This window comes from Oncorhynchus masou, unplaced genomic scaffold (assembly GCF_036934945.1).
Source record: "Oncorhynchus masou masou isolate Uvic2021 unplaced genomic scaffold, UVic_Omas_1.1 unplaced_scaffold_2568, whole genome shotgun sequence".
NCBI classification, from domain to species: Eukaryota; Metazoa; Chordata; class Actinopteri; order Salmoniformes; family Salmonidae; genus Oncorhynchus; species Oncorhynchus masou.
The window spans coordinates 19,786-46,296 of record NW_027009011.1 but is presented as its reverse complement, the minus strand read 5'-3'; the positions used below and the strand labels follow the sequence as shown (position 1 = coordinate 46,296).

General features: G+C 47.3%; 1 pseudogene; it reads left to right on the top strand.

Annotated features, from left to right (window-relative positions):
* LOC135533668 (nucleolar pre-ribosomal-associated protein 1-like) overlaps positions 1-26,511 on the top strand; it is a 56,053-nt pseudogene that overhangs the window by 9,775 nt on the left and 19,767 nt on the right.

The window sequence follows — 26,511 nt, the reverse complement described above, 5'->3', positions numbered from 1 at the left end:
AGGGAGGCACTCGGCAAGGTAACACCCAGCAGTACAGGGAGGCACTCGGCAAGGTAACACACAGCAGTACAGGGAGGCACTCGGCAAGGTAACACACAGCAGTACAGGGAGGCACTCGGCAAGGTAACACCCAGCAGTACAGGGAGGCACTCGGCAAGGTAACACCCAGCAGTACAGGGAGGCACTCGGCAAGGTAACACCCAGCAGTACAGGGAGGCACTCGGCAAGGTAACACACAGCAGTACAGGGAGGCACTCGGCAAGGTAACACACAGCAGTACAGGGAGGTCACACACAGTCTGTTCGGTCTGCCTGTAGTCTGCCTGTAGTCTGCCTGTAGTCTGCCTGTAGTCTGCCTGTAGTCTGCCTGTAGTCTGCCTGTAGTCTGCCTGTAGTCTGTCTGTAGTCTGCCTGTAGTCTGTCTGCGGTCTGTCTGTAGTCTGTCTGTGGTCTGTCTGTAGTCTGCCTGTAGTCTGCCTGTAGTCTGCCTGTAGTCTGCCTGTAGTCTGCCTGTAGTCTGTCTGTAGTCTGCCTGTAGTCTGTCTGCGGTCTGTCTGTAGTCTGTCTGTGGTCTGTCTGTAGTCTGCCTGTAGTCTGCCTGTAGTCTGCCTGTAGTCTGCCTGTAGTCTGCCTGTAGTCTGTCTGTAGTCTGCCTGTAGTCTGTCTGCGGTCTGTCTGTAGTCTGTCTGTGGTCTGTCTGTAGTCTGCCTGTAGTCTGCCTGTAGTCTGCCTGTAGTCTGTCTGTAGTCTGTCTGTGGTCTGTCTGTGGTCTGTCTGTAGTCTGTCTGTGGTCTGTCTGTAGTCTGCCTGTAGTCTGCCGGTAGTCTGCCTGTAGTCTGCCTGTAGTCTGCCTGTAGTCTGCCTGTAGTCTGCCTGTAGTCTGGCTGTAGTCTGCCTGTAGTCTGCCTGTAGTCTGCCTGTAGTCTGCCTGAGGTTTGTCTAGTCTGTCTAGTCTGTCTATGGTCTGTCTGTAGTCTGTCTGAGGTTTGTCTAGTCTGTCTAGTCTGCCTGTGGTCTGCCTGTAGTCTGCCTGTAGTCTGCCTGTAGTCTGCCTGTAGTCTGCCTGTAGTCTGGCTGTAGTCTGCCTGTAGTCTGCCTGTAGTCTGGCTGTAGTCTGGCTGTAGTTTGTATACGTATATATTGCTGGCAGCACTAATTCACTAAGTGAAATTCCAGGTTTGTGTGAATGTACTTGGAGAATAAAGGGATTCTGGAAATCTAGAACTGTGGACCTACTGTAGGACTGTGGACCTACTGTAGGACTGTGGACCTACTGTAGGACTGTGGACCTACTGTAGGACTGTGGACCTACTGTAGGACTGTGGACCTACTGTGGACCTACTGTAGGACTGTGGACCTACTGTGGACCTACTGTAGGACTGTGGACCTACTGTAGGACTGTGGACCTACTGTGGACCTACTGTAGGACTGTGGACCTACTGTGGACCTACTGTAGGACTGTGGACCTACTGTAGGACTGTGGACCTACTGTGGACCTACTGTAGTCTGCCTGTAGTCTGCCTGTAGTCTGCCTGTAGTCTGCCTGTAGTCTGCCTGTAGTCTGCAGTCTGCCTGTAGTCTGCCTGAGGTTTGTCTAGTCTGTCTAGTCTGTCTATGGTCTGTCTGTAGTCTGTCTGAGGTTTGTCTAGTCTGTCTATGGTCTGTCTGTAGTCTGCCTGTAGTCTGCCTGTAGTCTGCCTGTAGTCTGCCTGTAGTTTGTATACGTATATATTGCTGGCAGCACTAATTCACTAAGTGAAATTCCAGGTTTGTGTGAATGTACTTGGAGAATAAAGGGATTCTGGAAATCTAGAACTGTGGACCTACTGTAGGACTGTGGACCTACTGTAGGACTGTGGACCTACTGTAGGACTGTGGACCTACTGTAGGACTGTGGACCTACTGTAGGACTGTGGACCTACTGTGGACCTACTGTAGGACTGTGGACCTACTGTGGACCTACTGTAGGACTGTGGACCTACTGTAGGACTGTGGACCTACTGTGGACCTACTGTAGGACTGTGGACCTACTGTGGACCTACTGTAGGACTGTGGACCTACTGTAGGACTGTGGACCTACTGTGGACCTACTGTAGGACTGTGGACCTGCTGTAGGACTGTGGACCTACTGTGAACCTACTGTAGGACTGTGAACCTACTGTAGGACTGTGGACCTACTGTAGGACTGTGGACCTACTGTAGGACTGTGGACCTACTGTAGGACTGTGGATCTACTGTGAACCTACTGTAGGACTGAACCTACTGTAGGACTGTGGACCTACTGTAGGATTGTGGACCTACTGTAGGACTGTGGACCTACTGTAGTACTGTGGACCTACTGTAGGAATGTGGACCTACTGTAGAACTGTGGACCTACTGTAGGACTGTGGACCTACTGTGGACCTACTGTGGACCTACTGTGGACCTACTGTAGTACTGTGGACCTACTGTAGTACTGTGGACCTACTGTAGGACTGTGGACCTACTGTAGGACTGTGGACCTACTGTGGACCTACTGTAGTACTGTGGACCTACTGTAGAACTGTGGACCTACTGTAGTACTGTGGACCTACTGTGGACCTACTCTAGGACTGGACCTACTGTGGACCTACTGTAGGACTGTGGACCTACTGTAGTACTGTGGACCTACTGTTGGACTGTGGACCTACTGTTGGACTGTGGACCTACTGTAGGACTGTGGACCTACTGTAGGACTGTGGACCTACTGTAGGACTGTGGACCTACTGTAGTACTGTGGACCTACTGTAGTACTGTGGACCTACTGTTGGACTGTGGACCTACTGTAGGACTGTGGACCTACTGTAGGACTGTGGACCTACTGTAGGACTGTGGACCTACTGTAGTACTGTGGACCTACTGTAGTACTGTGGACCTACTGTTGGACTGTATACCTACTGTAGTACTGTTGTACTGTGGACCTACTGTAGGACTGTATGCCTACTGTAGTACTGTGGACCTACTGTAGTACTGTATGCCTACTGTAGTACTGTATGCCTACTGTGGTAGACAACATACAGTCGACCTCTGATGATGACCAGCTTTTATCAGACTGGATGACCACTCTGACTGGATGACCACTCTGACTGGATGACCACCCTGACTGGATGACCACTCTGACTGGATGACCACCCTGACTGGATGACCACCCTGACTGGATGACCACTCTGACTGGATGACCACCCTGACTGGATGACCACCCTGACTGGATGACCACTCTGACTGGATGACCACTCTGACTGGATGACCACCCTGACTGGATGACCACCCTGACTGGATGACCACTCTGACTGGATGACCACCCTGACTGGATGACCACTCTGACTGGATGACCACTCTGACTGGATGACCACTCTGACTGGATGACCACCCTGACTGGATGACCACCCTGACTGGATGACCACCCTGACTGGATGACCACTCTGACTGGATGACCACTCTGACTGGATGACCACTCTGACTGGATGACCACCCTGACTGGATGACCACCCTGACTGGATGACCACTCTGACTGGATGACCACCCTGACTGGATGACCACCCTGACCCTGGGGGCGTCCATGTTCTCTCTGTAGGTTCTACCGGACATGACGAGCATCGTGTCCAAATGGCAGTCCCTGACCAAGAAGGAGAAAGGAGGGAATGAAGGGAAGAAGGAAGGAGATGTTAAAGAGGACGCGGCTAAAGTTGAACAACCCGGTAGATGTCTTACTTTTTTTTAATACATATTTTTTAATTTTACCCCTTTTTCTCCCCAATTTCATGGTGTCCAATTGTTAGTAGCTACTATCTTGTCTCATCGCTACAACTCCCGTACGGACTCGGGAGAGACGAAGGTCGAAAGTCATGCGTCCTCCGATACACAACCCAACCAAGTCGCACTGCTTCTTAACACAGCGCGCATCCAACCCGGAAGCCAGCCGCACCAATGTGTCGGAGGAAACACCGTGCACCTGGCGACCTTGGTTGTGCGCACTGCGCCTAGTCCGCCACAGGAGTCGCTGGTGCGCGATGAGACAAGGATATCCCTACCGGTCAAACACTCCCTAACCCGGATGACGCTAGGCCAATTGTGCGTCGCCCCACGGACCTCCCGGTAGCGGCCGGTTACGACAGAGCCTGGGCGCGAACCCAGAGTCTCTGGTGGCACAGCTGGCGCTGCAGTACAGCGCCCCGATGTCTTACATTCTAATATATTTACAGTCAGTGGAATGCTCTCTTCTTTAAATTATCATATTAACTCTCTCTTCATACATCGTTGAAATAGTCCTTAACCGATATGGTATTTTTCCACATTTCTATATTGTCCCGACTATAACTCTCTTTAATTGAACAACTAACCGACTCTCTCCTGTCTCTCTTCCCGTGCGTCTGTCTGTCTCACTCTTTTGTTTCTCCCATCTATCTGTCTGTGTTTCCCATCTGTCTGTCTCTCCCATCTTTCTGTCTCCTATCTGCCTGTCTCTCCTGTCTCTCTTCCCGTGCGTCTGTCTGTCTCCCATCTGTCTCTCCTGTCTCTCTTCCCGTGCGTCTGTCTGTCTCTCTCCCATCTTTCTGTCTCCTATCTATCTGTCTCTCCTGTCTGTCTCTCTTCCCGTGCGTCTCTGTCTCCCATCTGCCTGTCTCTCCCGTCTGTCTGTCTCTCCTGTCTCTCCCATCTGTCTGCCTCTCCCATCTGTCTGTCTCTCCCGTCTGTCTCCTCCAGCCCCGTCAGGCCCCGAGTCTCCAGAGGTCATCGTCCTGAAAGCCCTCATCCTTCAGGTCATGTGTCTCTACCAGAAGGTCGTACCTCATCTGGTTAGCCAGAGCAAGTTTGACTTCAGCAAGCTGCTCAAAGGTAATTTATTGATTGATTGATTCATTGGTTGATTGATTGATTGATTGCTCTGTTGCTCTTTTATTAGTCCTGTTAAAAAATATGGAAGTGATTGATTTATTGATTGATTGATTGCTCTGTTGCTCTTTTATTAGTCCTATGATCTTCTTGATGTACTAACAGAATGTTAAAATCTATGAATTTGCCTTACATTGTGTTACCACACTTAGAGACAACTTCCATGTTATCACATCCTTCCGAGGATCTGTACGGCTTTCCAAAAGGCCTGTGAAATCATCCACTGATTGTGTCCATTTTGAGAGGGTCATTTTTAACGGTATTGTGTTTGGTCTCTCTCTTCAGGTATCGTGTCAGAGAAAGGTATGAGAGAGGAGGTCCATCCAGTCCTTCAACACCAGATATTACAACTGGCCCTGGACATGCCGGCCAGCAAGTTCTCCTGGTTCAGGGTTCAGGTGAGATGATTATAGACTGGGTGTGTTTGATGTTATCACCTGGTTTAGGGGAGCTTCTAGACCAGCAAGTTGTCCTGGTTCGGGGGAGCTTCTAGACCAGCAAGTTGTCCTGGTTCAGGGGAGCTTCTAGACCAGCAAGTTGTCCTGGTTCAGGGGAGCTTCTAGACCAGCAAGTTGTCCTGGTTCAGGGGAGCTTCTAGACCAGCAAGTTGTCCTGGTCTAGACCAGCAAGTTGGGAGGGCTTCTAGACCAGCAAGTTGTCCTGGTTCGGGGGAGCTTCTAGCCCAGCAAGTTGTCCTGGTTCAGGGGAGTTTCTAGACCAGCAAGTTGTCCTGGTTCAGGGGAGCTTCTAGCCCAGCAAGTTGTCCTGGTTCAGGGGAGCTTCTAGCCCAGCAAGTTGTTCTGGTTCAGGGGAGCTTCTTGCCCAGCAAGTTGTCCTGGTTCAGGGGAGCTTCTTGCCCAGCAAGTTGTCCTGGTTCAGGGGAGCTTCTTGCCCAGCAAGTTGTCCTGGTCCAGGGGAGCTTCTAGACCAGCAAGTTGTCCTGGTTCAGGGTTCAGGTGAGATGGTTATAGACCGGGTTCAGGGTTCAGGTTAAAATGGAGCAGGCTGTTAGTGGTATGTTTAATATCCCCTATAAGGAGCATGGAACAGACCAGGGGTTGAACTGTCTGCTATCTCCTAGAGTGGCTTCAAAGGACTTGTGAGACGATGGAAACAGTAAGTGGCTGTTATTTGCAGGGGCCTAACTTTGGTTTTTAGAAGTGGTAAGGACATAAACTTGTGGGGGTCTGGGGGATAATTTGCTAACCTCCCCTGTTATTGTAATGGTGAGAGGTTGCCAGAGGGCACCGGGCTGTAACGCCGGAGGGTTTGTACGCCGGAGGGTTTGTACGCCGGGGGGCTGTAACGCCGGAGGGCTGTAACGCCGGAGGGCACCGGGCTGTAACGCCGGAGGGCACCGGGCTGTAACGCCGGAGGGCACCGGGCTGTAACGCCGGAGGGCACCGGGCTGTAACGCCAGAGGGCACCGGGCTGTAACGCCAGAGGGCACCGGGCTGTAACGCCAGAGGGCACCGGGCTGTAACGCCAGAGGGCACCGGGCTGTAACGCCAGAGGGCACCGGGCTGTAACACCAGGGGGCTGTAACGCCAGGGGGCTGTAAGGCTAGAGGGCACCGGGCTGTAACGCCAGAGGGCTGTAACGCCAGGGGGCTGTGACGCCAGGGGGCTGTAACGCCAGGGGGCTGTGACGCCAGAGGGCTGTAACGCCAGGGGGCTGTAACACAGCTCCTCATTCAAGGGTTTTTCTTAGTTTTGATGTCTTCACTATCATTACAAAATGTGTAAAATAAAAACTATGAAATAACACGTCTGGAATCATGTAGTAACCAAAATAAATAGTCACTCTTTGCCTTGATGACAACTTTGCACATTCTTGGCATTCTCTCAACCAGCATCACCTGGAATTCTTTTCCAACAGTCTTGAAGTAGTTCCCACATATGCTGAACACTTGTTGGCTGCTTTTCCTTCATTCTGCTGTCCAACTCATCCTAAACCATCTCAATTGGGTTGAGGTCGGGTGATTATGGAGACCAGGTCATCTGATGCAGAGTAAAATAGCCCTTACACTGTCTGGAGGTTGAAAAACAAACGATACTCCCACTATGCCCAAACCAGACAGGATGGCGTATCGCTGCAGAATGCTGTGGTAGCCATGCTGGTTAAGTGTGCCTTGAATTCTAAATAAATCACAGACGGTGTCACCAGCAAAGCACCATCACACCTCCTCCTCCATGCTTCACGGTGGGAACCACACATGCATAGATCATCCGTTCACCTACTCTGTGTCTCAAAAGCTCTGAGGTGTCTGTATGGTCCTTCAGCATGTCTCTTTTTGCATCACAGTGCAATAATACAACTGGGGGGGTGGGAAAAAAATGCAATTTCAGAATGTGTGTGTGTGGGGGGGGGTGTCTCCTACCCCCCTGCCCCCAGTGAAAGTTTTGCCCCTGGTCATTTGTGAAGTCTCCTTTTATAACCTTGAAGTCATTCCATTTTGCTCCTTCCGTTGTCTCCGTCAGGATCACGTGGAGACGGGCTCTGGGGAGAAGTCTGTGTTCTTCCTGCTCCTCAAGATGTTTGTGAGCAGCAACAACAGCCACCTGAAAATGTCCACCAGGAAGCTGGTGGTGAAGGTGAGCGCAGACCTACTGTCTCCGTTCCATTCGGGTTTGAATCACACACGGGCTTTGTCCTAAATGACACTCCATTCCCTGACATAGAGTGCACTACTTTTGACCAATGGTGTAAAGTACTTAAGTAAAAAAAAAAATACTTTAAAGTACTACTTAAGTAGTTATTTTGGGGGTATCTGTACTTTACTTTTCTATTTATTTATATATATATATATATATAAACTATATATATAAACTATATATATATATATATTTTTTTAACTATATATGTATGTATGTATGTATGTATGTAAGTAAATAGTTTTTTTTAACTATAACTTTTACTTCACTTACATTCCTAATGACAATAATGTCCGTACAATTTTGACACCCAAAAGTACTCGTTACATTTTGAATGCTTTGCAGGACAGCTTTTACTTGTGATATTTTAAAACCAAACCACTTTTACTCAAGTAGAATTTTACTGGGTGAGTTTCACTTTTACTCAAGTAAGACCATTGAGTTCTTTTACCCATAGTGGTTTCAAAAGTAGTGCCCTATATATATATATATATATATATATATATATATATATATATATATATATATATATATATACAGAATTTAGTATACTCGCTGACTCTTGAATGTGCCCAACGTAGTAAAAACGAATTGTAGTGTACTTATTAAATACATCTACTGTGAGTTCCTGTGAACTCCTTGGTCTCCGTTGTTTGGAATTAGGTGCTGAAGGACAGTGGAGTGTTTGAGTACACCTGGTCTGAGCTGGAGCTGTGGCTGCAACACCTGGACAGACTACAGGCGGACCAGCAGGACACGGTCATACACTTCCTGGAGAGGGTCAGTCACCTGGTCTACCTCCCATAGAATACAGGTGGTTGATCGATGGATCAATCTATCGTTATGCTACGATCGTCGTCATAAGTAGCATACAATAAATACATCTATCAACACCTTCATACCCTTGTGTTATGCTATTTATGATACAGGATGTGTGTGTGTGTCTGTGTGTGTGTCCAGGTGATGGTATGTAACCCTGTGATGTGTGTGTTTGTCTCTTCTCTGTGATGTGTGTGTCCAGGTGATGGTGTTTAACCCTGTGGTGTGTGATGGTGTGTAACCCTGTGACGTGTGTGTGTGTGTGTCTCTTCTCTGTGGTGTGTGTGTGTTCCCAGGTGATGGTGTGTAACCCTGTGATGTGTGTGTGTGTGTAACCCTGTGATGTGTGTGTGTGTGTGTCTCTTCTCTGGTGTGTGTGTGTTCCCAGGTGATGGTGTGTAACCCTGTGATGTGTGTGTGTGTGTTCCCAGGTGATGGTGTGTAACCCTGTGATGTGTGTGTGTGTGTGTGTTCCCAGGTGATGGTGTGTAACCCTGCGATGTGTGTGTCCCCCAGGTGCTCATGTGTCTGGTGTGTAACCCCTACACCTACACAGACAAGGTGGCCAGTCTTGTCCAGGAGGCAGCCTACCTACAGGCCAATCTTAGCGGACAGGACGGAGACACCGCCAGCATCCCCATCTCTCACATAGACGGTTGGTGACTCCTACATCATCCCCATCTCACATAGACGGTTGGTGACTCCTACATCATCCCCATCTCTCACATAGACGGTTGGTGACTCCTACATCATCCCCATGTCACATAGACGGTTGGTGACTCCTACATCATCCCCATCTCTCACATAGACGGTTGGTGACTCCTACATCGTCCCCATGTCACATAGACGGTTGGTGACTCCAACATCATCCCTATCTCACACATAGACGGTTGGTGACTCCTACATCATCCCCATCTCACATAGACGGTTGGTGACTCCTACATCATCCCCATGTCACATAGACAGACGGTTGGTGACTCCTACATCATCCCCATCTCACATAGACGGTTGGTGACTCCTACATCATCCCCATGTCACATAGACGGTTGGTGACTCCTACATCATCCCCATGTCACATAGACGGTTGGTGACTCCTACATCATCCCCATCTCTCACATAGACGGTTGGTGACTCCTACATCATCCCCATCTCACATAGACGGTTGGTGACTCCTACATCATCCCCATCTCACATAGACGGTTGGTGACTCCTACATCATCCCCATCTCACATAGACGGTTGGTGACTCCTACATCGTCCCCATCTCACACATAGACGGTTGGTGACTCCTACATCGTCCCCATCTCACACATAGACGGTTGGTGACTCCTACATCATCCCCATGTCACATAGACGGTTGGTGACTCCTACATCATCCCCATGTCACATAGACGGTTGGTGACTCCTACATCATCCCCATGTCACATAGACGGTTGGTGACTCCTACATCATCCCCATGTCACATAGACGGTTGGTGACTCCTACATCATCCCCATCCCATGTCACATAGACGGTTGGTGACTCCTACATCATCCCCATCTCACACATAGACGGTTGGTGACTCCTACATCATCCCCATCTCTCACATAGACGGTTGGTGACTCCTACATCATCCCCATCTCACATAGACGGTTGGTGACTCCAACATCATCCCCATGTCACATAGACGGTTGGTGACTCCTACATCATCCCCATCTCACATAGACGGTTGGTGACTCCAACATCATCCCCATGTCACATAGACGGTTGGTGACTCCTACATCATCCCCATGTCACATAGACGGTTGGTGACTCCTACATCATCCCCATCTCACATAGACGGTTGGTGACTCCTACATCATCCCCATGTCACATAGACGGTTGGTGACTCCTACATCATCCCCATCTCTCACATAGACGGTTGGTGACTCCTACATCATCCCCATGTCACATAGACGGTTGGTGACTCCTACATCGTCCCCATGTCACATAGACGGTTGGTGACTCCAACATCATCCCTATCTCACACATAGACGGTTGGTGACTCCTACATCATCCCCATCTCACATAGACGGTTGGTGACTCCTACATCATCCCCATCTCTCACATAGACGGTTTGTGACTCCTACATCATCCCCATCTCTCACATAGACGGTTGGTGACTCCTACATCATCCCCATGTCACATAGACGGTTGGTGACTCCTACATCATCCCCATCTCTCACATAGACGGTTGGTGACTCCTACATCATCCCCATGTCACATAGACGGTTGGTGACTCCTACATCATCCCCATCTCTCACATAGACGGTTGGTGACTCCTACATCATCCCCATGTCACATAGACGGTTGGTGACTCCTACATCGTCCCCATGTCACATAGACGGTTGGTGACTCCTACATCATCCCCATCTCTCACATAGACGGTTGGTGACTCCTACATCATCCCCATGTCACATAGACGGTTGGTGACTCCTACATCGTCCCCATGTCACATAGACGGTTGGTGACTCCAACATCATCCCTATCTCACACATAGACGGTTGGTGACTCCTACATCATCCCCATGTCACATAGACGGTTGGTGACTCCTATATCATCCCCATCTCTCACATAGACGGTTGGTGACTCCTACATCATCCCCATGTCACATAGACGGTTGGTGACTCCTACATCATCCCCATCTCACGGTTGGTCCCCATGTCCCCATGTCACATAGACGGTTGGTGACTCCAACATCATCCCTATCTCACACATAGACGGTTGGTGACTCCTACATCATCCCCATCTCACATAGACGGTTGGTGACTCCTACATCATCCCCATCTCACATAGACGGTTGGTGACTCCAACATCATCCCTATCTCACACATAGACGGTTGGTGACTCCTACATCATCCCCATCTCACATAGACGGTTGGTGACTCCTACATCATCCCCATGTCACATAGACGGTTGGTGACTCCTACATCATCCCCATCTCTCACATAGACGGTTGGTGACTCCTACATCATCCCCATGTCACATAGACGGTTGGTGACTCCTACATCATCCCCATCTCTCACATAGACGGTTGGTGACTCCTACATCATCCCCATCTCTCACATAGACGGTTTGTGACTCCTACATCATCCCCATCTCTCACATAGACGGTTGGTGACTCCTACATCATCCCCATGTCACATAGACGGTTGGTGACTCCTACATCATCCCCATCTCACATAGACGGTTGGTGACTCCTACATCATCCCCATGTCACATAGACGGTTGGTGACTCTACATCATCCCATGTCACATAGACGGTTGGTGACTCCTACATCATCCCCATCTCTCACATAGACGGTTGGTGACTCCTACATCATCCCCATGTCACATAGACGGTTGGTGACTCCTACATCGTCCCCATGTCACATAGACGGTTGGTGACTCCAACATCATCCCTATCTCACACATAGACGGTTGGTGACTCCTACATCATCCCCATCTCACATAGACGGTTGGTGACTCCTACATCATCCCCATCTCACATAGACGGTTTGTGACTCCTACATCATCCCCATCTCTCACATAGACGGTTGGTGACTCCTACATCATCCCCATGTCACATAGACGGTTGGTGACTCCTACATCATCCCCATCTCACATAGACGGTTGGTGACTCCTACATCATCCCCATGTCACATAGACGGTTGGTGACTCCTACATCATCCCCATCTCTCACATAGACGGTTGGTGACTCCTACATCATCCCCATGTCACATAGACGGTTGGTGACTCCTACATCGTCCCCATGTCACATAGACGGTTGGTGACTCCAACATCATCCCTATCTCACACATAGACGGTTGGTGACTCCTACATCATCCCCATCTCACATAGACGGTTGGTGACTCCTACATCATCCCCATGTCACATAGACGGTTGGTGACTCCTACATCATCCCCATCTCTCACATAGACGGTTGGTGACTCTACATCATCCCCATGTCACATAGACGGTTGGTGACTCCTACATCATCCCATCTCACATAGACGGTTGGTGACTCCTACATCATCCCTATCTCACACATAGACGGTTGGTGACTCCTACATCATCCCCATCTCACATAGACGGTTGGTGACTCCTACATCATCCCCATGTCACATAGACGGTTGGTGACTCCTACATCGTCCCCATGTCACATAGACGGTTGGTGACTCCAACATCATCCCTATCTCACACATAGACGGTTGGTGACTCCTACATCATCCCCATGTCACATAGACGGTTGGTGACTCCTATATCATCCCCATCTCTCACATAGACGGTTGGTGACTCCTACATCATCCCCATGTCACATAGACGGTTGGTGACTCCTACATCATCCCCATCTCACATAGACGGTTGGTGACTCCTACATCGTCCCCATGTCACATAGACGGTTGGTGACTCCAACATCATCCCTATCTCACACATAGACGGTTGGTGACTCCTACATCATCCCCATCTCACACATAGACGGTTGGTGACTCCAACATCATCCCCATGTCACATAGACGGTTGGTGACTCCTACATCATCCCCATCTCACATAGACGGTTGGTGACTCCAACATCATCCCCATCTCACATAGACGGTTGGTGAGTCTTACATCATCCCCATGTCACATAGACGGTTGGTGACTCCTACATCATCCCCATGTCACACATAGACGGTTGGTGACTCCTACATCATCCCCATCTCACATAGACGGTTGGTGACTCCTACATCATCCCCATCTCACACCGGTTGGTGAGTCCTACATCATCCCCATCTCACATAGACGGTTGGTGACTCCAACATCATCCCCATCTCACATAGACGGTTGGTGAGTCCTACATCATCCCCATGTCACATAGACGGTTGGTGACTCCTACATCATCCCCATCTCACATAGACGGTTGGTGACTCCTACATCATCCCCATCTCACATAGACGGTTGGTGACTCCTACATCATCCCCATCTCTCACATAGACGGTTGGTGACTCCAACATCATCCCCATCTCTCACATAGACGGTTGGTGACTCCAACATCATCCCCATCTCTCACATAGACGGTTGGTGACTCCTACAGCATCCCCATCTCACATAGACGGTTGGTGACTCCTACATCATCCCCATCTCACATAGACGGTTGGTGACTCCTACATCATCCCCATCTCACATATAGACGGTTGGTGACTCCTACATCATCCCCATCTCTCACATATAGACGGTTGGTGACTCCTACATCATCCCCATGTCACATAGACGGTTGGTGACTCCTACATCATCCTCATCTCACATAGACAGTACGGTGAAAAAGTTATTGTATATTGTTGATAGCAAATATTATCAGATATTCAACCAACACCTAATGTTAGGTCAAGGGAACCTGAGTTTACAAATAAGAAGAAAAAAAAAAAAAAAATATTTATTTTACAAAGTTATGCAACACCCAATTCCCCTGTGTGAAAAAGTAATTGCCCCCTTCCACTCAATGACTTGGTTGTACCACCTTTTGGCTATTTTGACTCATCTGCCCCATAGAACATTCTTCCAAGAGTCCATTTTATGTCTGGCCAGAACCAAACACTGCATTCCACAGTAAAAACCTCATACCAAAGGTCAAGCGTGGTGGTGGTTGTGTGATGGTCTGGGGGATGCTTTGCTGCCTCAGGACCTGGACGACTTGCCTTGATACCATAGGAACCATGGAATCCTGATCAGTATCGGTGAATTCTACAGGAGAATGTCAGGCCGACGGTCTGTGAGCTGACGTGTAGCTCAGTCATTGCCTTGATACCATAGGAACCATGGAATCCTGATCAGTATCGGTGAATTCTACAGGAGAATGTCAGGCCGTGTGAGCTGCTAGCTGAGTCATTGCCTTGATACCATAGGAACCATGGAATCCTGATCAGCATCGGTGAATTCTACAGGAGAATGTCAGGCCGTCGGTCTGTGAGCTGAAGCTGACGTGTAGCTGAGTCATTGCCTTGATACCATAGGAACCATGGAATCCTGATCAGTATCGGTGAATTCTACAGGAGAATGTCAGGCCGTCGGTCTGTGAGCTGAAGCTGACGTGTAGCTGAGTCATTGCCTTGATACCATAGGAACCATGGAATCCTGATCAGCATCGGTGAATTCTACAGGAGAATGTCAGGCCGTCGGTCTGTGAGCTGAAGCTGACGTGTAGCTGAGTCATTGCCTTGATACCATAGGAACCATGGAAATCAGCATCGGTGAATTCTACAGGAGAATGTCAGGCCGTCGGTCTGTGAGCTGAAGCTGACGTGTAGCTGAGTCATTGCCTTGATACCATAGGAACCATGGAATCCTGATCAGTATCGGTGAATTCTACAGGAGAATGTCAGGCCGTCGGTCTGTGAGCTGAAGCTGACGTGTAGCTGAGTCATTGCCTTGATACCATAGGAACCATGGAATCCTGATCAGCATCGGTGAATTCTACAGGAGAATGTCAGGCCGTCGGTCTGTGAGCTGAAGCTGAAGTGGAGCTGAGTCATGCAGCAAGACAAGAATCCAAAACACACAATAAAGTCTATATGAAAATGGTTAAAAAGCATTTGAAGTTTTGGAATGGCCTAGTCCAAGTCCAGACCTAAACCCAATTGAGATGTTGTGGAAGGACTTGAAACAAACACTTCATGCTTAAAAACCCACATATGGCAATTACCTTTTCACACATGGGAATTGAGTGTTGCGTACTGGGCATTTGGAAAACCTCTTGACTTTTTCCACATTTGTTACGTTACAGCCTTATTCTAAAATGGATTTAAAAAAAATGTTTCCCTCATCTTCACACAATACTCCACCAATGACAAAGCGAAAACAGGCTTTTAGTTGTATTTTTTTTAAATTTTTAGCAAATTAATACACTTTTCTAAATAGAAATGCCTGATTTACATAAGTATTCAGACCCTTTGCTATGAGACTCGAATTTGAGCTCAAGTTTATTCTGTGTCCATTGATCATCCTTGAGATGTTTCTACAATTTGATTCAATTGATTGGACATGATTTGGAAAGGCACACACCTGTCTATATAAGGTCCCACTGTTGACAGTGCATGCCAGAGCAAAAACCAAGACGTGAGGTCGAAGGAATTATCCGTTGAGCACCGAGACAGGATTGTGTCGAGGCACAGATCTGGGGAAGGGCACCAAAATATTTCTGCAGCTTTGACGTTCCCCAAGAACACAGTGGCCTCCATCATTCTTAAATGGAAGTTTGGAACCATCAAGACTCTTCCTAGAGCTGGCCGACCGGCCAAATTGAGCAATTGGTGGAGAAAGATCTTGGTCAGGGAGGTGACCAAGAACCCGATGGTCACTCTGATAGATCTCCAGAGTTCTTCTGTGGAGTTGGTTGTCCTTCTGGAAGGTTCTCCCATCTCTGCAGCACCACAATCAGGTCTTTATGGTAAGATTGGCCAGATGGAAACCACCCATCAGGCACCTAAAGGACTCTGACCATGAGAAACAAGATTCTCTGGTCTGATGAAACCAAGATTGAAGTCTTTGGCCTTAATGCCAAGTGTCACATCTGGAGGAAACCTGGCCCCATCCCTACGGTGAAGCATGGTGGTGGCAGCATGCTGTGTTTCAGGGACCGGGAGACTAGTCAGGATCAAGAGAAGGATGAACGGAGCAAAGTACAGAGATCCTTGATGAAAACCTGCTCCAGAGTACTCAGGACCTCAGACTGGGGCATAGGTTCACCTTCCAACTGGACAATGACCCTAAGCACACTGCCCAGACAACACAGGAGTGGCTTCGGGACCAGTCTCTGAATATCCTTGAGTGGCCCAGCCAAAGCCCAGACTTGAACCCGATCGAACATCTCTGGAGAGACCTGAAAATTGATGAACAGCAACGCTCCCCATCCAACCTGACAGAGATTGAGAGGATCTGCAGAGAAGATAAGGGAGAAATTCCCCAAATACAGGTGTGCCAAGCTTGTAGCATCATACCCAAGAAGACTTGAGGCTGTAATCGCTGCCAAAGGTACTTCAACAAAGTACTGAGTAAAGGGTCTGAATACTTACATAAATGTCATATTTCCATTTTTTTATATTTTTTTTACATTTGCAAACATTTCTCGAAACCTGTTTTTGCTTTGTCATTATTATTGTGGGGGATATTGTGATGTCATTATGGGGTATTGTGATGTCATTTGGTGATGTCATTTTGGGGCATTGTGATGTCATTATGGGGTTCTTGTGTTTAGATTGATGAGGGGGAAAAACCTATTTGAATTCATTTTAGAATAAGGCGAGAACAAAATGTGGAAAAGTCAAGGGGTCTGAATACTTTCCGAATGCACTGTAACTTTATTTAATTTACAAAGTATAAATGTTTTTCATTTGTTAACTCAGGTTCCATTTGTCTAACATTCAGTAGCAAAAATATCAAAACATTTAGAAAATCGTAAAGGGGCAAATAGTTTTTCATGGCACTAAAGATGGTTGGTGATTACTACATACATACGTACATCTCCATTTCACGCCTGTTATCTTCCACGGTTCTTTCCATTCTCCTTCGACCTCTCGTCAACGAGCAGTTTTCACCCACAGGACTGCCGCTGACTGAATGTTTGTTTGTCCCACCGTTCTCTGTAAACCCTAGACATTGTTGTGTGCGTGAAAAGCCCAGGAAGCCATTTCTGAGATACTGGAACCTGGCTCCGACAATGCCACCCTCAAATTCGCTTCGGTCACTCATTTAGCCCGTTTCAACGTTCAATCACACAGTAACTGAATGTCTTGATGCCTGTCTCTGCCTGCTTTATATAGGAAGCCACAGCCACGTGACTCACTGTCTGTAGGAGCGAACCATATTGGTGACAGGGTGGTGTACCTAATATACTGGCCACCGTGTGTGTGTGTGTGTGTGTGTGTCCAATTTGTAAGTCGCTCTGGATAAGAGCGTCTGCTAAATGACTTAAATGTAAATGTAAATGTAAATGTGTGTGTGTGCGTGCGTGCGTGCGATACCTGAGACATGAAACAGATGGGTGGTAGGGCATACATCCTGGCGCCAATTTTTTTTCATGCTCATTTTGCCTAAATGGAAACATTTTATTCAACACCGAGGTTTAGAAAGAAAGAAAATAATCGACACGACAGTTAATTCGAAACGCACCATAGCAGGCAATTATTATCGCATGTATTTTCTATGTGAACTTCCTAAAATGTCGACCAAAAACAATCACTGTATAAGTTAATGGAAACATAGCTCGTGAAGACAAAGCCTTGGCCTGGTGAGAAACATTGTGCTGCTTGTATCTCTAGACGTGCTGGACATGGTTGATGTGATCATGGAGGGCAGCGAGGGGGAGACGGAGGAGCTGGGCCCGGCGCTTAGTGATGACCTCATCCTCCAGACCTTCCCTTTCAGTGCCGTGGTACCTGCTGTCCTGGAGGCCAGAAACAAACTACCTGCTACCTACAGAACGGAGAAAGGTAGACTACTAAAGTACTGTCTGTCTGGCGGGCTGTCTGTCTGGCGGGCTGTCTTTCTGTCTGTCTGGCGGACTGTCTGGCTGGCGGGCTGTCTGTCTGGCGGGCTGTCTGTGGCTCGTTCAAACACTCAAAGCCTTGTTTGTGTGTATTCATAGATGTGTATAATGTAATGTTGTGTATTTGACTCTAGGGATGGTGTATAATGTAATGTTGTGTATTTGACTCTAGGGATGGTGTATAATGTAATGTGTATTTGACTCTAGGGATGGTGTATAATGTAATGTTGTGTATTTGACTCTAGGGATGGTGTATAATGTAATGTTGCGTATTTGACTCTAGGGATGGTGTATAATGTAATGTTGTGTATTTGACTCTAGGGATGGTGTATAATGTAATGTTGTGTATTTGACTCTAGGGATGGTGTATAATGTAATGTTGTGTATTTGACTCTAGGGATGGTGTATAATGTAATGTTGTGTATTTGACTCTAGGGATGGTGTATAATGTAATGTTGTGTATTTGACTCTAGGGATGGTGTATAATGTAATGTTGTGTATTTGACTCTAGGGATGGTGTATAATGTAATGTGTATTTGACTCTAGGGATGGTGTATAATGTAATGTTGTGTATTTGACTCTAGGGATGGTGTATAATGTAATGTTGTGTATTTGACTCTAGGGATGGTGTATAATGTAATGTTGTGTATTTGACTCTAGGGATGGTGTATAATGTAATGTTGTGTATTTGACTCTAGGGATGGTGTATAATGTAATGTTGCGTATTTGACTCTAGGGATGGTGTATAATGTAATGTTGTGTATTTGACTCTAGGGATGGTGTATAATGTAATGTTGTGTATTTGACTCTAGGGATGGTGTATAATGTAATGTTGTGTATTTGACTCTAGGGATGGTGTATAATGTAATGTTGTGTATTTGTCTCTAGGGATGGTGTATAATGTAATGTTGTGTATTTGACTCTAGGGATGGTGTATAATGTAATGTTGTGTATTTGACTCTAGGGATGGTGTATAATGTAATGTTGTGTATTTGACTCTAGGGATGGTGTATAATGTAATGTTGTGTATTTGACTCTAGGGATGGTGTATAATGTAATGTTGTGTATTTGACTCTAGGGATGGTGTATAATGTAATGTTGCGTATTTGACTCTAGGGATGGTGTATAATGTAATGTTGCGTATTTGACTCTAGGGATGGTGTATAATGTAATGTTGCGTATTTGACTCTAGGGATGGTGTATAATGTAATGTTGTGTATTTGACTCTAGGGATGGTGTATAATGTAATGTTGCGTATTTGACTCTAGGGATGGTGTATAATGTAATGTTGCGTATTTGACTCTAGGGATGGTGTATAATGTAATGTTGTGTATTTGACTCTAGGGATGGTGTATAATGTAATGTTGTGTATTTGACTCTAGGGATGGTGTATAATGTAATGTTGTGTATTTGACTCTAGGGATGGTGTATAATGTAATGTTGCGTATTTGACTCTAGGGATGGTGTATAATGTAATGTTGCGTATTTGACTCTAGGGATGGTGTATAATGTAATGTTGTGTATTTGACTCTAGGGATGGTGTATAATGTAATGTTGTGTATTTGACTCTAGGGATGGTGTATAATGTGTTGTTGTGTATTTGACTCTAGGGATGGTGTATAATGTGTTGTTGTGTATTTGACTCTAGGGATGGTGTATAATGTGTTGTTGTGTATTTGACTCTAGGGATGGTGTATAATGTAATGTTGTGTATTTGACTCTAGGGATGGTGTATAATGTGTTGTTGTGTATTTGACTCTAGGGATGGTGTATAATGTGTTGTTGTGTATTTGACTCTAGGGATGGTGTATAATGTAATGTTGTGTATTTGACTCTAGGGATGGTGTATAATGTAATGTTGTGTATTTGACTCTAGGGATGGTGTATAATGTAATGTTGTGTATTTGACTCTAGGGATGGTGTATAATGTAATGTTGTGTATTTGACTCTAGGGATGGTGTATAATGTAATGTTGTGTATTTGACTCTAGGGATGGTGTATAATGTAATGTTGTGTATTTGACTCTAGGGATGGTGTATAATGTGTTGTTGTGTATTTGACTCTAGGGATGTGTATAATGTAATGTTGTGTATTTGACTCTAGGGATGGTGTATAATGTAATGTTGTGTATTTGACTCTAGGGATGGTGTATAATGTAATGTTGTGTATTTGACTCTAGGGATGGTGTATAATGTAATGTTGCGTATTTGACTCTAGGGATGTGTATAATGTAATGTTGCGTATTTGACTCTAGGGATGTGTATAATGTAATGTTGTGTATTTGACTCTAGGGATGGTGTATAATGTGTTGTTGTGTATTTGACTCTAGGGATGGTGTATAATGTAATGTTGTGTATTTGACTCTAGGGATGGTGTATAATGTAATGTTGTGTATTTGACTCTAGGGATGGTGTATAATGTAATGTTGTGCATTTGACTCTAGGGATGGTGTATAATGTAATGTTGTGTATTTGACTCTAGGGATGGTGTATAATGTAATGTTGTGTATTTGACTCTAGGGATGGTGTATAATGTAATGTTGTGTATTTGACTCTAGGGATGGTGTATAATGTAATGTTGTGTATTTGACTCTAGGGATGGTGTATAATGTAATGTTGTGTATTTGACTCTAGGGATGGTGTATAATGTAATGTTGTGTATTTGACTCTAGGGATGGTGTATAATGTAATGTTGTGTATTTGACTCTAGGGATGGTGTATAATGTAATGTTGTGTATTTGACTCTAGGGATGGTGTATAATGTAATGTTGTGTATTTGACTCTAGGGATGGTGTATAATGTAATGTTGTGTATTTGACTCTAGGGATGGTGTATAATGTAATGTTGTGTATTTGACTCTAGGGATGGTGTATAATGTAATGTTGTGTATTTGACTCTAGGGATGGTGTATAATGTAATGTTGTGTATTTGACTCTAGGGATGGTGTATAATGTAATGTTGCGTATTTGACTCTAGGGATGGTGTATAATGTAATGTTGTGTATTTGACTCTAGGGATGGTGTATAATGTAATGTTGCGTATTTGACTCTAGGGATGGTGTATAATGTAATGTTGCGTATTTGACTCTAGGGATGGTGTATAATGTAATGTTGTGTATTTGACTCTAGGTATGGTGTATAATGTGTTGTTGTGTATTTGACTCTAGGTATGGTGTATAATGTGTTGTTGTGTATTTGACTCTAGGTATGGTGTATAATGTAATGTTGTGTATTTGACTCTAGGGATGGTGTATAATGTAATGTTGCGTATTTGACTCTAGGGATGTGTATAATGTAATGTTGTGTATTTGACTCTAGGGATGGTGTATAATGTGTTGTTGTGTATTTAAGGTGTAATATATGACTACATGGCAACAGTCCTGTGTGACGTGCTCCACTGTCAGAGAGACCCTCTGCCCCTCAGCCTGGCTCTTCTACAGTACGACAAAGAGCTGAACTCCTCTGAAGATCCTGGGCCCCCCCATCACTCCGTCATTCACCTACATCACTACTACACAACATGGCTGCCCCAACAGGCCCGGGAACCTCTGGTCAGAACACCTCCCTCTCATCTCGATCATACAGATATAACTGTTATTATCTTGTTAATAACACGTAGTTAATATCATGTTCACAATAAGGTTATTGTAAAAGTGTTATTATTTAATGGTGCTAATTACAGCAATGACATTATTATGTGTCCACAACCAACCTCCTGTCCGATCGTCTCTCCTCTGTCCGATAGTTCCAGTCCTGTGAAATCCCTTTCCATGTCTCTCCAAGTCCTGTGACCTTCACTGGTCTACTGAAGACGGCCTTCACCCAGGGGGCCTCTGCCCTGCTGGAAGACTCCTTCCAACGGAGACTGGAGAAGAGTCTGGTCACTATGGAGATGTCAGAGTATCCTGTTGCAGCCAAGCAGATCCTACTGTACATCAGAACCACTGTGGACAACTTCAGCATGGTACGGGGAAACACTCACCTAACCTGTATGAGCCCTGCTTTATCGAGCCGCATCTACCATGACTAGCTCCTAACACATTGTCTCCTGTCTCTCCACCTCTCCAAACACGTTGTCTCCTGTCTCTCCACCTCTCCTAACATGTTGTCTCCTGTCTCTCCACCTCTCCAAACACGTTGTCTCCTGTCTCCTGTCTCTCCACCTCTCCTAACATGTTGTCTCCTGTCTCCTGTCTCTCCACCTCTCCTAACACGTTGTCTCCTGTCTCCTGTCTCTCCACCTCTCCTAACACATTGTCTCCTGTCTCCACCTCTCCTAACACATTGTCTCCTGTCTCTCCACCTCTCCTAACACGTTGTCTCCTGTCTCCTGTCTCTCCACCTCTCCTAACACATTGTCTCCTGTCTCTCCACCTCTCCTAACACGTTGTCTCCTGTCTCTCCACCTCTCCTAACACATTGTCTCCTGTCTCTCCTAACACATTGTCTCCTGTCTCTCCACCTCTCCTAACACGTTGTCTCCTGTCTCTCCACAGTTGTATATAGACACAGGCCTGCTGGAGCTCAATGTCCTAATGGGAGTTCTCCAGGGGTTGGTGTTGAGGCTTCAGAGCCCACAGGAACCAACTGAGGAAACCGAGGCAGAGCCCATGGTCGAAGGAGAGACTGAGCCCATGGTCGAAGGAGAGACTGAGCCCATGGTCGCTGATCAGAAGGCAGCGGAGACCACAGAAACCATGGCTGTGGATCCCAAGGAGACGGAGCCTATAGCTATGGACCAGGACACAGCCACTGTAGCAGATCCAGCCAAGGCAGCAGAACCCAAAGCTGTGGACCTCCTGAATGGATCGGAGCTCTTCCTGGAGGTCAACCCGTCTTCTGAAACAGAGGACGACCACAGCCTGGTAGGTACCAGTAGCCCTTTTACCTGAGGTCGTATACCAGATATATAGTAGTCAGGATTCCAACGGAGGACCAAGGAGGACAAGGACTCCGCGTCCTTTGTCAGGGAGTCTTCATACCAATATCAAAAAGGAGGACCAAGACTCCGCGTCCTTCGTCAGGGAGTCTTCGTACCAATATCAAAAAGGAGGAACAAGACTCCGTGTCCTTCGTCAGGGAGTCTTCGTACCAATATCAAAAAGGAGGAACAAGACTCCGTGTCCTTCGTCAGGGAGTCTTCATACCAATATCAAAAAGGAGGAACAAGACTCCGTGTCCTTCGTCAGGAGTCTTCATACCAATATCAAAAGGAGGAACAAGACTCCGTGTCCTTTGTCAGGGAGTCTTCATACCAATATCAAAAGGAGGAACAAGACTCCGTGTCCTTCGTCAGGAGTCTTCATACCAATATCAAAAAGGAGGACCAAGACTCCGTGTCCTTCGTCAGGGAGTCTTCGTGACAAATAGAGTTGTAGCCTTGTTCTTCTTTGTTTACTGTAGCTCAATAACTTATCCCTGGTGGATTTGGGATATTTCTCGTCGACTTTTTGTTCTGGTGATGTGATATACTGTATCCTTTTCCCTGACCTGTGTGTGTGTGTGTGTGTGTGTGTGTGTGTGTGTGTGTGTGTGTGTGTGTGTGTGTGTGTGTGTGTGTGTGTGTGTGTGTGTGTGTGTGTGTAGGTGGTGTTGTCAGTGCTGAGTTCCATCCTGAGGCACCCGTGTATCGAGCAGTGGTTCCTGTCTCTGGAGTTGTCCTCTGTCCCTCCTACCTCCCTCAACCCCGTCAGGCTGAAGCTGCTGTGTGCTCAACTGTCTGACTGCATCCTGGGTCTATTACAGTCCTCTGCCTCCGTCCTTCGACCCCTGAACTCCCTCCATCTCCTCTCCCCCTACCTCGAGGCTGTATCAAGGGCTCTGCTCAGAGAGCTGGGGGAGACGAGGAAGACCGACAAGGAGTCCCGGCCTGTGAGAGCCTTCATGGCCTTGCATGCCTACATGGAACCCCATCTCCTCCAGGAGCTGGTCTCTTCCCTTCTCCTCCTTCCCAAGGAGGCCCTCATCACCCCGGGGGAGGGAGAGGAGGACCGAGAGAAGAGCTCCAGAGCAGCGGAGCTCAGTGTCTACGGACGCACGGCTCTACAGGTCCTCACTGAGACCACCTCCTCCACCGCCTCTTCATCCGGCTCCCCTGTCCTCCTCCTCTCCCAGGCCCACCTCCAAGGCCTGGCCACCCTGCTCCTCTCCTGCTCCAGCCCGTCTCTGGAGACCTTCCTCCTGCAGGCCCTGAGGACCCAGCCAGGCAACGCTAAACTCCTCCACACTGACATCCTGCTCCACTGTCTCCAGGGGCCTCTTACTGCAGCCACCCAGGCCCTCGGGTAGCTCTGCTGCAGAACTGCTCTGCTCACAGGCTCTGCTTCGAGGTGTGGTGCCTGCAGCCGCAGCACCTGGAGAACCTGGCAGACCAGATGGAGACATTCCTACCGCTGGTCAACAGTTACCTGCAGACTGCAGCCAGAGAGGACCCCGCCAGGCCTAAAGAAGGTAGGTGGGTGTGGTCTCGTCTGCAGTTTCAAACTCATTGTTACCTTATTTATGTTAGACTGGCAGCTGTCGGGGGTGGTCTGTCAGGGGGTCTGTCGGGTCTGTCAGGGGGGGTCTGTCGGGGGGTCTGTCAGGGGGGTCGGGTCTGTCAGGGGTGGTCTGTCAGGGGGTCTGTCGGGTCTGTCAGGGGGTCTGTCGGGTCTGTCTGGGGGAGTCTGTCTGGGGGGTCTGTCAGGGGGGTCTGTCAGGGGAGTCTGTCAGGGGGTCTGTCAGGGGGTCTGTTGGGTCTGTCAGGGGGTCTGTCAGCGGGGTCTGTTGGGTCTGTCAGGGGGGTCTGTCGGGGTCTGTCAGGGGCGTCGGGTCTGTCAGGGGGTCTGTCGGGTCTGTCAGGGGGTCTGTCGGGTCTGTCAGGGGGTCTGACGGGTCTGTCTGGGGGAGTCTGTCTGGGGGTCTGTCAGGGGGGTCGGGTCTGTCAGGGGGAGTCTGTCAGGGGGGTCTGTCAGGGGGTCGGGTCTGTCAGGGGGAGTCTGTCAGGGGGAGTTTGTCTGGGGGTCTGTCAGGGGAGTCTGTCAGGGGGGTCTGAATCCTAACTTCCACTTCGTTAGTCTCTCATTGACATTTAATGCTTGACTAAAGAAGTGAAAGTGCATGTTTTGGTTCTTAACGATCACAGTCACCGTGTTGTTTGACATGCCCATGTTGTCCCACAGTTCAGACAGCGGTACTGAAGGCCCTGAAGAAGGCCCTGTTCCCCAGGATGAGCCTCTCTGTGCTGGGGCAGGAGACGGGGGAGGCCCTGGGGGCTGTGGAGGTTGTGGAGGCTCTGTCTAGTCTGGTTAGACTGACCGCTAAGGTCAAGGACATCCGAGAGCTCATCGCCTCCCTGCCTGCTGCCTTGCAGAAACTGGACGGCTTTGAGAGGTAATATGGCTGTACAGGTATTACCTCAGTAAAACACAGCCGAATTCAACGGGTGTAGTAGACCTTACTTTGAAATGTTTACTTACAAGACCTTAACCAACAATACAAAAATATTTACGAATTAACCAAAGTAAAAAATGTAAGAGAAATAATAAAATGACAATAGCGAGGCTATATACAGGGGGTACAGGTTAGTAATGAGACTATATACAGGGGGTACCAGTACAGAGTCAATGTGGAGGCTATATACAGGGGGTACCGGTACCGAGTCAATGTGGAGGCTATATACAGGGGGTACCAGTACAGAGTCAATGTGGAGACTATATACAGGGGGTACCAGTACAGAGTCAATGTGGAGACTATATACAGGGGGTACAGGTTAGTAATGAGGCTATATACAGGGGTACAGGTTAGTAATGAGACTATATACAGGGGGTACAGGTTAGTAATGAGACTATATACAGGGGTACAGGTTAGTAATGAGACTATATACAGGGGTACAGGTTAGTAATGAGACTATATACAGGGGTACAGGTTAGTAATGAGACTATATACAGGGGGTACAGGTTAGTAATGAGACTATATACAGGGGGTACAGGTTAGTAATGAGACTATATACAGGGGGTACAGGTTAGTAATGAGACTATATACAGGGGTACAGGTTAGTAATGAGACTATATACAGGGGTACAGGTTAGTAATGAGACTATATACAGGGGGTACAGGTTAGTAATGAGACTATATACAGGGGTACAGGTTAGTAATGAGACTATATACAGGGGGTACAGGTTAGTAATGAGACTATATACAGGGGTACAGGTTAGTAATGAGACTATATACAGGGGGTACAGGTTAGTCCAGGTAATTGAAGTAATATGTTCATGTAGGGAGGGGTAAAGTGAGTAGCAGCAGCGTAAAAAATGAAGGGGGGGGTCAATGTAAATAGTCTGGGTGGACATTTAATTAACTGTTCATCAGTCTTATGGCTTGGGGGGTAGAAGCTGTTAAGGAGCCTCTTGGACCTCGACCTGGCTCTCCGGTACCGCTTGCTGTGCTCTTCATGGCTACAGACGTGAGTGCTGCGAGGCGGTAGTCATTTCGGCAGGTTACCTTCGCTTCCTTGGGCTCGGGGACTATGATGGTCTGTTTGAATGTATTTATTACAGACTCGGTCAGGGAGAGATTGAAAATGTAATCTACGTTCAAGGTGAGAAGCTCTTTTTGGTCATAAGAGACACGGTAGC